Source organism: Jaculus jaculus, chromosome 9 (assembly GCF_020740685.1).
Source record: "Jaculus jaculus isolate mJacJac1 chromosome 9, mJacJac1.mat.Y.cur, whole genome shotgun sequence".
In the NCBI taxonomy this organism is placed as follows: domain Eukaryota; kingdom Metazoa; phylum Chordata; class Mammalia; order Rodentia; family Dipodidae; genus Jaculus; species Jaculus jaculus.
Genome location: NC_059110.1, coordinates 75044547 through 75057275, shown reverse-complemented (window position 1 = coordinate 75057275; position 12729 = coordinate 75044547). Strand labels below are relative to the sequence as shown.

The following is a 12729-nucleotide window of genomic DNA, read 5'->3' as shown; positions in this document are numbered from 1 at the left end:
GCTTAGTGATGGTAGCATCCACACGATTATCTGTCCTTTGTAGCTTTCCTGCAAGTTCTAGCAGTAGGTTGGTCAGGGTTGCATTGCTCATAGCTTCCACCTGATTTTCTGATCATAAACACTCTTCTATGTTTTGGTTAGATGTAATCCTTGTTGGACTGGGTGATCTGTCTGGATTTTCTTGCATTTTATTTTTCATGTTATTTCTTTTGCGCTGTGGTCTACCCATGTCAGTGTATGGGCAGGGAGGTGGGTGGAGCAGCCTGGGCTCTAGCTCAATGAGAATCCAAGGCAGCCTGGGGCAGTTGCAAGCAGCCTGGGTTTTTGCTCTCTCTTGCCAAAGCCACCTATCTACTGCCTGACAGGGGTGCCAAAGTTGCCTGAATTCTCACCCAGTAATGCACCAAAGCTGCCTGTCTTTCGAGATTGAAAGGGGGCTGAGGTAGCAAGCCCTGAAGCTGCCCAAACTCTGGCTGGGAACACTAGGACCTGCAAACAGTCTGTGCTCTCCTGCCTCAGGGGACTTGGGGATGGGTGGCAATGGACAGGTAGGGGATGGCACCTGAGCTGGCGCTAGTGACTCAGTGTGGGCTTTTGTGGCCCTTGCTGTGGGACTGGGCCCACTGCACGTGCAATTGTAGTGCAGAGGCAGCTGATGCGGGCATGGGATTGGGACACAGCAGAGGCTGGCCGGCGGGCAAATGATCGGAGCACAGCAGTGGGGGGGGGGGTCTGGCAGCTGCCTAATCACGGCAGAGGTGGCCCCCGCGGGTGTGCAAACCGAGCACAGTGTGGCCGGCCAGCGCACGCAATCAGAGCACAATGGCAGAGGTCCTCGCGTCAGCGTAGCGGGCTGGCGGGTGCACGATGGCTGGTGGGTATGCGATCGGAGCACAGCTGCTTGGGGCATGGGGCGTGAGGCGTGGGGCGCAGTGGCTGTATGGGGGGGTAGACTATCCACCCAAGGGGGGATCCATGATTCCATGTTTTTCCCCACTCTGTGCCCTCCCACTGGCAAGAAGACCCTGATAACCCTTAATTTTTTGCCTTTCTTTCCCCGGTATCTGCAGTGCAGTGAGGCGGTCGCCATCTTGGCCGGTGTTGATGATATTTTAAAAGCTGCAGGTACAGCGCAGGCTTGCCAAGCAGGTACAGAGGATTTATTAACAACCTTGGGAGACTTGGGGTATTGTGCTTCTGCCAAAAAGGCCCAGATTTGTTTAAGAGAAGTAACATATTTGGGATATATTCTTAGGGGTGGGCAGAAATGGTTGTCTCAGGCCAGGAAAGGGTCTGTATTAAGTATACCAATTCCCAGCACTCGCAGAGTGGTACATGGGATCCACTGGCTTTTGCCACTTATGGATCCCTGGATTTGCTGAAAAAGCCAGGCCCCTATATGAATTGATCAAAGAAGGGAGTCCTTTCCAATGGACTTCAGCCCAGAATCAGGCATTCAATGAAGTAAAACAAGCACTATTGACAGCACCTGTGCTGGTGCGACCTGACATTTACAAGCCCTTTCACTTCTGTGTCGACAGGAGGAAGGGAATTGCTAAAGGAGTTTTGATTCAGACACTGGGACCTTGGAATCAGGCAGTTGCTTACTTATCAAAAAAAACTGGATCCTGTAGCAGCAAGATGGCCACCATGTCTAGGGATAATAGCAGCAACAGCCCAGCTGGTAAAAGATGCCAATAAGTTAACATTAGGGCAGGAACTACAGGTGGTCACTCTCCCTGCTGTAGAGGGATTTCTCAACCCCCGGACAAATGCATGAGTAATGCCTGCATAACCCATTACCAAAGCTTGCTTTTAAACCCACCACAGATACAATTCTTTTCCAGCACATCCTTGAACCCTGCCACCTTGTTGCTGGACCCAGATCTGGAGGGACCCCTCCATGATTGTGCTGAGATCCTGAGTCGAGTTTACAGCATTAGAGAATGCCTGGCCAACCAGCCTCTGCCAGACACTGAAGTTACTTGGTATACTGATGGCAGCAGGTTCATGAAAGATGGACAAAGGTATGCAGGGGCTGCTGTGGTGACTGAGACAGAGACTGTCTGGGCGGCAGCATTACCTAAAGGGACTTCTGCACAATGGGCAGAATTTATTGCTCTGACAAAGGTTTTGCAATTAGGCAAAGGCAAGAAGCTGAATGTGTATACAGATAGCCGTTATGTCTTTGCTACTGCCCATGTACATGGGACTATCTATCAAGAGAGAGGCCTCCTCACAGCAGAAGGAAAGACAATTAAAAACAAAGAGCAGATTCTGGACTTGTTGGTCACCTTATGGTTGCCCTCTAAACTGGCTATTGTGCATTGCCCTGGCCACCAAAAAGATGATACTCCAGTGGCCAGGGGAAATATGAGGGCAGATGAGGTCACTAAGAGGGTCACCCTAAATGCTGAACTGATATTGACTCTACTCCCAAATCCAGGACCTCCAACTTTACCTGACACTCCAGGGTATTCAAAGGAGGACACCAAACAGATTAGTAAGTTGCCTTTAACACAAGAGGGCGCTGGAGATTGGATCAAAAGTGGAGACGATAAGTTGATCCTTCCCACACACCTGGCTCAACAACTTTTCCAACATTTGCACCGGTCTACACATCTGGGCACAAAGTGGACTGAAGAACTGATAAGACACAGTCACCTTAAAATACTTAATTTAAGATCTCAAATTGAAGAAATTGCCAAATTGTCTAAGTTGTAAAATGACTAATGTGAACAATCATCCTAAAGGAGGTGGAACACGCTTGCAAGGTTCCAAGCCCAGAGTACACTGGGAATTGGACTTTACTGAGGTAAAACCTGGTAAATATGGTTACAGATATCTTTTAGTTTTTGTAGATACTTTTTCAGGATGGACCAAGGTTTTCCCCAGCAAGCATGAAACAGCTCAAGTGGTAACTAAGAAAATCCTACAGGACATCCTTCCCAGGTATGGAATGCCTGTTCTTTTGAGCTCAGACAATGGACCAGCCTTTATCTCTCAGGTAATACAGGAAGTTGTTAAAATTTGGGGGGCCAATTGGAAATTACATTGTGCTTCTAGACCCCAGAGCTCAGGACAGGTAGAGAACATGAATAGGACTCCAAAGGAGACCCTTACTAAATTAACCATGGAGACCAGTGGGGACTGGGTATCTCTCCTTTCCTATGCCCTCTACAGGGTGCAAAACATACCCTACATGATAGTTGTTTTTTTTTTTTACATTTCAATTTTTTTTTAATTTAATTTATTAGTTTTCTTTTCAGTAAATACAGGCAGTTTGGTACCATTATTTAGGCTCATCTGTGATCTACCCCCTCCCATTAGACCCTCCTTGTTAATGAAAATGGGTCGTGCATTGTGGAGTTAGCCCCCAGTTATTAGTATGATAAATGTCTCTGCAAATCATGACCCAACATGCAACTTTGACATTCTTTCTGCCTCCTCTTCCACAAGATTTCCCTAGCCATGTTGGGTTCATTTTTGGTCTGCTTCAGTGCTGAGGTGTTGGGGGACATGATAGGTTTAGCACCCTATGAAATAATGTTTGGGAGACTACCCCAATTCTGCCTGACTTAAAAGCAGAGTTGATTGCTGAATTTGATAAACAACAATTGCATGAATCTCTTCAATGTCTTTCTAGAACTCATAAAAAGGTTTGGCCAAGGCTGAAGGCTATATATGAGACTGGACCTCCCCCACCGACTCACTCATGGTTATAATCTGGGAGACTGGGTGTTTGTTCATCACCATCACTGCAAGACACTGGAACCCCGCTGGAAGGGACCCTACATCATCATTCTGACCACACCTACTGTTGTGAAGGTGGACAGAATTGCCACTTGGATGCATCACACCCACGTTGGACTGACAGATCCACTACTTGAACTTAAGGACTACCAGCCACAATGGAAGGTCAAGCGGGATCAAATGTCCACTCTCAAACTCAAGCTTATATGCTCTTAATGCTTATATTATTCACCACTTGTATCTATTGTAGTCCCCTTTCTTCCCTTAATCCCCACCAACCAGTCAACCTGACTTGGGAGGTTGAAGAAATAAACCAATTACTAGGTGCAGATCCAGCTAGGATAAAAAGATAACTGATTACTACTCTGTTAGCTTATGGATAGATTTAGGCCTTGCAGGAGCAGGAACAGGAATAACATCCTTAGTAACTCAAAAGCAGCAGTATGCTGACCTTAGGGCAACTATAGATTTGGACATTCAAGAATTAGAAAAATTGATTTCCTACCTGGTAGTCCTGCAAAATAGAAGAGGTTTAGATTTATTCTTTCTCCAACAAGGAGGACTATGTGCCGCCCTGGGAGAAGAATGCTGCTTTTATGCTGATCACTCTGGAGTTGAATCACAAGCCAGAATTTGTGAGGGATTATTAAAAAGGAAAAAAAAAAAAAAAGTACAAGAAGATTCTCAAGGATAGTTTGAGTCATGGTTCAGCCATTCTCCTTGGTTGACCACTCTGTTGTCTGCTTTAGCGGGGCCATTACTTATATTTTTGTTGCTGATCACAATTGGGCCTTACATTCTTAATAGATTAATTACCTTTGTTAGGGAATGCATTAATACAGTGCAGCTTATGGTTTTAAGATCACAGCATATACCATTAAACTCCATTCACTAACCTAAACAGTATCCAAGATTGGCTCCTCATGGTACAAGGACAGGGGGGAACAAAGGACTCAGGAAGTCATGATAGGTCTCAGAATCATCAATAGGCCTAAGTTTCTGCTTCCCAGCAAGGTCAGTTTCCTGATAAGGGAATAGACTGTCTGTACCATGCATTCCTGTGGTCATAGATAAGTTTGCTTAAAATAAGTTTGCTTAAAGTTCCTCAGATACACATAGCCAATCACTGTAAAGGTTACCTCATCTGCTTGGAATCCCACCAGCTTTGCCCACCAACATCCTAAGCCTATCAGAAAAATGCAAGTGCCATTACTGCTTAAATCAACCAATCATGTAACCATTCCCCTACTTCTCCCTACTTCTTTGTTCAAATCCCTATAAAAACCCTGACCCCCTGCTGCTCAGGGCTCTAGTATGGATCCACTTTGCTGGTGAAGTCAAGAGTCTGAGCGTAAACTGGAAATAAAGCTCCTTGCCTTTGCATGCATGCTTGGTTCTCCTTGGTGGTTACTAGGGGTGCTGAGAACTGGGCATAGCAATTCCATTCATAAATATATGAAAAACTTCCATCCTTTCTTCTTTCCTTCCTTCCTTCCTTCCTTCCTTTTCCTTTCTCTGTTGTTGAGACAAGGTGTTGTTATACAGCCAAGACAGGTGTTGAGCTAGCCATGTAACCTATAATGGACTTGAACTCTTGAACTCATAGTCCTCTTGCCTTGGTTGGCCTCCTGGACTCTGGAATAATAGGAATGTACCTTCATGCCAAGCTACTTACTGTAGTTGGAGGCTATTAAGAAATAAATTTTAGGGGTGGAGAGATGGCTCAACGATTAACGCACTTGTCTGTGAAGCTTAAGTGACCAGGTTTGATTTCCCAGTACCCACATAAGCCAGATGAACAAGGTGGAACATACATCTGGAGTTCATTTGCAGTGGCTAGAGGTCCCAACACAGCCATTCCTCTCTACCTCTCAAGTAAATAAGTAAAATAAAATAATAAATTTTGTTTTAAAATGCTATAGTGGGGAAATGGTGCAATAGTTAAAAGCATTTGCTATATAAGCCTGATGAACAGAATTCAGATTCCTCAGAATCCATGTACAGCTGGACACAAGTAGTATGTGATCTGTTATCCTAAGAACCTATGGCAGTGGGAAGCAGAGTCAGGAAACTCCTGATAGTTGTTGGTCAGATAGTCTGGCATTCATACTGGAAAACAATAAGAGAGACCCTGTCCCAAACAAGCTGGAAGATGAGGCTTGCCACCCATAGCTTTCCTCTGACCTCCACACTCGGGACATGCACATCTATCCATACATACATACAAACCACACACACACACAAATACAAAAGGAAATGCCATAATAAAATATAATCCTCTGTATTCTATTTAAAAAACAAAAAGATGCCAGGTGTGGTGGTGCATGCCTTTAATCCTAGCACTCAGGAGGCAGAGGTAGGGGGATTGCTGTGAGCTCGAGGCCACCCTGAGACTCCATGGTGAATTCCAGGTCAGCCTGGGCTAGAGTGAGACCCTACCTCAAAAAAACAAAAACAACAACAACAAAATGTACAAAAGAGTGAATTCTATTATGCAAGATCTCTTTTAGATACCAGAATTCAAAGATACTGAAATTCCTTATGTAACATATTTATATCCTATGCACATCTTCCTCTATACTTTAAATCATCTTTAGATTACTTAAAATGCATAAAACAATGTAAATGCTATGTAAACAGTTGCCATGTAATACTGTTTAGGTAATAATGACAAGAAAAAGTCTACACATGTTTAATACACATACATTTTTCTTTAATATTTTCATTTTATTTTAATGTTTTGGTCCTTCAAGGTAGGTTTTCACTCTAGCCCAGGCTGACCTGCAATCCACTATGTAGTTTCAGGGTGGCCTTGAACTCATGGTGATCCTCCTACCTCTGCCTCCCAAGTGCTGGGATTAAAGGCTTGTGCCACCATGCCCAGCTTTCTTTAATATTTTTTAGTACATAATCAGCTGAATTCACAGATGTGGAACCTCAGATAGGGAAAAATAACTATATGTATTTCTTTACTGAGAATTCACACTCATTTCTCTAGAGAAATGAAATTGGGCCATAGGATCATTATATTTGGAACTCTTTATTGATTACTATTGAAAAGTTTATCAAAGTACAATTTAAACTCACCACTATGGCATGGGAGTCTTGGTATTGTGAGGCTTCTTATACTTAGATACACCTATAACATTGTGATTATAACTGGCATTTTCTTTGAGACTAATATATTGTGAATCATCACATCTAGGCTGTTATGATATCTCCTTATGAAGTGCTATTTTTAATTGTTTAGGTACCTCCATACTGATTCTGTTTTGATGCTGTCTTTATCACTATTGCTCTGTAGTATAATTTGAGATCAGTTATTGGGTTACCTCTGAAGGGTTAATGATTGGCCCTAATACTAGAAGACCCTTAAAGAAACATCAGAGGCATTCAGTCCCAGACAAACCTGACAACTCCCCTGACTGATAAACTTCCGATAATTCAGAAAGCTTTTGAAGGAACAGAAACCATCATGTCTGTATGCCAAATTCTAATCCTGTTTCTACAGAAAGAGTGTGTTTTTAGATCAGAAAAGACTTTGTAAGGTAAAAGAGTGTTCTAAGGTATGTTATTAAAAGGATATAAAAGGTTGTGGGACTTAAACTGAAAAAGGTTTAAATTGCCTGTGGTAAAATGAGTTACCCTAAAAGTTTTCATTTTTCATATTTTTTCACATCAATTGTTCATTTAATTCAGACTTTACTCTTTGTAATAAGTTGATAAGTTTATTTATATTGTTATGTCGCAAATCAAAATTAAAATGAACTATACCTATATTTCCTACTGTTAAGCTCTGACTACTGAACAAACTAAATGTTTAACAAAATCAAGATTCATTTTTAATGAGTTTTTGTTTGTTTATTTAAACTTTATCTAAATGTAACGTAAAAGTCAAAAATATAAAATTAATATAGCTGAATTTATGGATATTTCAGTTTAAAAAAAGGGCCTAGGGGACTACTAACCCAGGAAACTACAAAGACAGATAATCAGAATCCAGGCAGTCTATTTATAATTAACCACAGAGACAAAAACTGTAAAAGCAAAAGTTAGAAAACAAATTGTTAAGTTTATGATTAAGATATATTTAAAGATCAAATAGAGGATGAAATAATTATATTATTAAGTTTTTTAAATTTCACAGGTCAAAATTCAAGTTTTCTTGAATATGATTCTGCTCTTAACAATGTTTACAAAATGCATAATTATCTATTTATAACAATAGCTCTCCCCATATTACTCTACTTTTATATTAATGTTCACAAAATAGTTTACAAATAAAAATTTTATGTTAAATAAGATATTTAAGAGCCAGGCATGGTAGCACATACCTTTAATCCCAACACTCAGGAAGCAGAGGTAGGAAGATTGCCATGAGTTCAAGGCCAGCCTGGGAACACAGAGTGAATTCCAGGTCAGCCTGAGCTACAGTGAGACCCTACTTCAAAAAACCAAAAAATAAAATAAAATAAAATGAATAAGAAAAAAAGATACTTAAAGCTTATAATTAAATTATATCCAAATGCTAAGTTTACATGTTTAAACATCTATTTCTTTGTTTACAACAATAGATTTCTTACATATTCTGTTCTTACATGTTTTCCCATTAGATAAACATTTGTTTAATAAAATTTTATTCTAATAGATACACAAAATGTTAATAACAAAGATGTTAAAATAATCAATACAAGTGCAAAAAGGAGTAAGTATATAAATAGTAAGATTTAAAAAAAAACAAAAGATGATCTTTAGGCAGAACTAAAAAGTGACAAGACATCAGACAACCTAGATACTCCTGCTTGCAGCTTCTCCCCAGTCTCTGATGATTTCCAGGAACTGTTAGCTAACAGAGATGCAGATCAAGGAAAATGTTCTAAATATTGGGAAAACTGAATTTTAAGGTAAAGATTCACTTATTAGTGTTTAATTTCCCAAGACAAGAATCTCATACTAAAAACATTAAAGTTTTAAAATTAAATTCTATTTTACTTAAACTAAAAATGTCAATTATTCAACATTGTTTTCTCTTTATTTATTTTTTTAAATTTTTATTTATTTATTTATTTTATTTAATTTATTAGTTTTCTTTTCAGTAAATACAGGCAGTTTGGTACCATTATTTAGGCTCATCTGTGATCTACCCCCTCCCATTAGACCCTCCTTGTTAATGAAAATGGGTCGTGCATTGTGGAGTTAGCCCCCAGTTATTGGTATGATAAATGTCTCTGCAAATCATGACCCAACATGTGACTCTGACATTCTTTCCACCCCCTCTTCCACAAAATTTCCCTGAGCCATGTTGTGTTCATTTTTGGTCTGCTTCAGTGCTGAGGTGTTGGGGGCCTCTGAGGCTCTGGCTCTCTGATTTGGTAGGAGTTGATTTTTCTCTGTGTTGGTCTCCTTCCCCTTTGTGCTGGAATCCGGTTCATAGGAAAACATCACCCTTGCTTATTTCTCCAGTTGTCCTTAGTTTCAGTTGGGCCCCCTTTGAGGTATGTTGTTTTCTCTTTAAAAACAGATTTGTGAAAGGTTTTACTAGAGCTCATCTGTTTTAGTTCAACAATGACCAAATTCTACTTACTCTTTTATGTATCATTAAATAATTAAATAACTGTATCATTTCTGGTATCTCAAATTCCTTGATTATAAATAAATTAACTCTTAAGACATATTCTCTACCTCAGAGTATAGCCCCATGGTCAAACAATGGTCTTCATCTAAAATGATTTCAAACTCTATGGCCCTGCTTCCAACCTTCCCTGGGTAACTGGTACCCACACAGGTATCTAAACTAATCAAAGATGTTACCAAATACAAATGCCAAAACTTCATCTTGTCTTACTTGTCTTTTCCTGACAATCTCTAAAGTAAAGTAATTGGTTTAGATTTGTTGATAAAAATATTATTTTCAAAACTAGTAACAGGTACTGCCTGTACTGTATTTCTCCCGTCTTCATTGTTTACATAGTTCAAACTTAATGCTCTATAATAAGGTGGTAAATCTATTTATAGTGCCATACCTCATATTATGATAAAACAAAATTTAAAAGCCCCTGGTCCAAAGTTACACATTGAACTATAATATACTTTAATGCTGGTTATATCCCAACTTCTAGCTGTATTACTTTTCCCCAGGGTTTGCTTTAGCTATTCCTGGTCTTTGCGCTTCCATATGAATTCCTGGATTTTTCTTTTTTACAGTTCAGTAGAAGAGAGAATGGTTGAAGGGAGGAAGGGTTCAGAGGCTGAGATATGGGGGAGAGGGAAAAAGAGAAAATGATGGAAGGAGATTATGATCAAAATACATTATCTAACATACAAAATGGCCAATAAAAAGTTGAATTGTTTGGGTTCTTTCTTTTTTGAACTGTAGGATTTGTACTGTAAACATGAGTTTTTTGGTAGTTCTGTTACTGCAAATACATTTTCCCCAGTCTTTGGCATGCCTTTTCACTCTCTCAATAGTTTTTCTTTGCTGAACATAAGTTCTTAACAAAGCACAGAAGAGCCTGCTTACAGTGGATGCTTGTAAGATCCCAAACCAGAAAGGTGACTTAGGTGGCAAAGGTTCATTAAATCCTGTTCTCTTTGGCTTAGCTTTTCAAATCCTAATGTGAAGTGGAGTTGCAGCTGTCCATTTTGTTTTGGACCATTTGCTCCAGCTCTCTGGTACATCTCATTCTGTTCTCCTTGGGGCAGGACTGAAATCCAAATGCCAAGGAGCATAATAATGCTAGATCTCTCCTAATTAGCAGTCCCTAGGGGCTCTGGTACAATAATTACTGTGGACTTGAAGAACAGCACAGGTGAACTGCTCTTCCTCAGCTCACAGAGGTGATTGGATTTCCAAGGTTAAGTGGATCTCTGCCATTTTTTTCCTGCTACACTTTTTCTGAAATGTCACAAACAATTATTGAACAACCTATTCACCAGAGCAATTCTGGTAACTATATGCTTATGAAAGAAAAAGGAAGAAATATGGAGAGAACAATCTGAGCCAGTGAAAATATTTATTATTCATTCAGCAAAACTGTTATTTCTAGCATGATGTGATAGCCTTATAGATCCTGCCATACAGCATTGTGCTTAATTATTTCCCTAAGGTTTATGCTTATTTCTTTTTCACATTGTATGTACTTAAATAATCTTTTTCAGTAGTTTTAAAATTTGAAGAATATTTTTATTAAATGGGAAGGAATTTGGGACCTTTAGAAGGTTTGAGTTGGGCTGGAGGGGTGGCTTAGTGGTTAAGGTGTTTGCCTGCAAAGCCAAAGGACACAGGTTCAACTCTCTTCAAAACCCACATAAGCCAAATGCACAAGGTGGCACATGCATCTGGAGTTGGTTTGCAATACTGAAGGCCCTGACATGTCCATTTTCTCTCTATCTGCCTCTGTCTCTCTATCCCTCCCTCCCCCTCTCTCAAATAAAATAAATAAAAAATAATTTTTTAAAAAAAAGTTTGAGTTTTAATCAGTAGGGAGGAAAAAAGGGAGTGAGAAGGTAGAACACTGTGTGTGTGTGTGTGTGTGTGTGTGTGTGCATGTGTATGTACATGCATGTGTGTGTGTTATCTTGAGATGCAGTAATATAGTACAGGGAAAGAGACACTTTCTAGAAAATTATATTTGATACCATTTCTCATTATAGCCCAGGCTGACTTGAAATTCATTACATAGTCTCAGGGTGACCTTGAACTCATGGCAGTCCTCCTACCTCTGCCTCCCAAGTGCTGGGATTAAAGGCATGTGCCACCACACCTGGTGATTCTGTCATTATTGTATTTGTTTCAATGATGGGTGTGGGTGAGTATGAATGGAGAAGACTGGACCCTGGATGGGTGGGGGTGAATCGGTACACATGGGGTGGAACAGACCCTTCTTCCTAGTTTACAATTTGATAATATCTGCTCAAATATTTTCATTGTTCTTTATAATCATCTTTTCTGGAACAAATGAACTTGTCATTATCAATAAGAGAAACATTCAGGGGGATTCTCAGATACAGTTATGCTGACCATAATGATTCTTCAGTCAGTGCTGGACCATACATACATTGTTTCTACAGGTTAAAGTGCAGCTTATTTTTTAATTTTGATTTCTTTTTTTCATGTATATATGTGTGTAGTGTATGTGCCTGTATATATGCATATTTATATGAATGTGGGTATGTGTATATACACATGTGTTAGTGAGGTTAGAGATTCAAGGCCAGTGTCTTCCTCTACCATTCTCTTCCTTTTTTACTAAGGTCTCTCACTTGAACCCAAAGCTCACCTATGCAGCTAGTGTAGCTAGCCAGCTTTCCCCGCCTCCTAAGCACTGGACCATAAGCAGCCACCATGCCCACCCAGCATGAGTGCTGGGGATTTGGCCTCTTGTCTTCACATGGCGTGTGCTTTATCTACTGATAAAGCCATCTCCCCAGCCCTATCTAGCTTTCTTTCTATTAAATATGTATACTTTTGTTAACAATTTCTATATGTACAGACAACAAACCATGATATTTCCCTCCCTCTCCCACTTTATCCTTCATAACTCTGTTCTCTGTCATATCTCCTCCATCTCTCCATTAGTTTCTTTTTAAATTTGATTTCATCATCTTTTTCTCCTATCATGAGGGTCTTATGTAGGCACTGCAAGATCTTGGATATCAAGGCCAAATTCTGTCTGGACAATTGTATGTAAGGAGTGGTACCCTTCCTTTGGCTCTTACATTCTTTCCACTACCTCTTCTGCAATGGATTCTGAGCCTTGGAGGGTGTGAGATGTTTCAGTGCTGGACACTCCTCCATCCCTTCTTCTCAGCACTATGTTGCCTTTTGGGTCATCCCAGTTGTCATCACCATCTGAAAAGAAAGGATTCTTGACTTCCTGTTAAGATGGCAGCGTAGGTACCACGCCAAAGCAGCCTAGGGGGGAAAAAGACCAAAAAAACTTAGCAAAATACACATGTTTACTAAAAAGTGAGGTG

The 12729-nt window shown here is 40.1% G+C and overlaps 1 long non-coding RNA gene across 1 annotated transcript; it reads left to right on the top strand.

Annotated features, from left to right (window-relative positions):
* The first annotated feature begins 1067 nt into the window (after positions 1-1067).
* LOC123463339 lies at positions 1068-2694 on the top strand. The gene is made up of 3 exons (XR_006638887.1): positions 1068-1149; positions 1848-2027; positions 2447-2694. It is a non-coding gene; the product is annotated as an uncharacterized LOC123463339 (long non-coding RNA).
* Positions 2695-12729: the final 10035 nt, after the last annotated feature.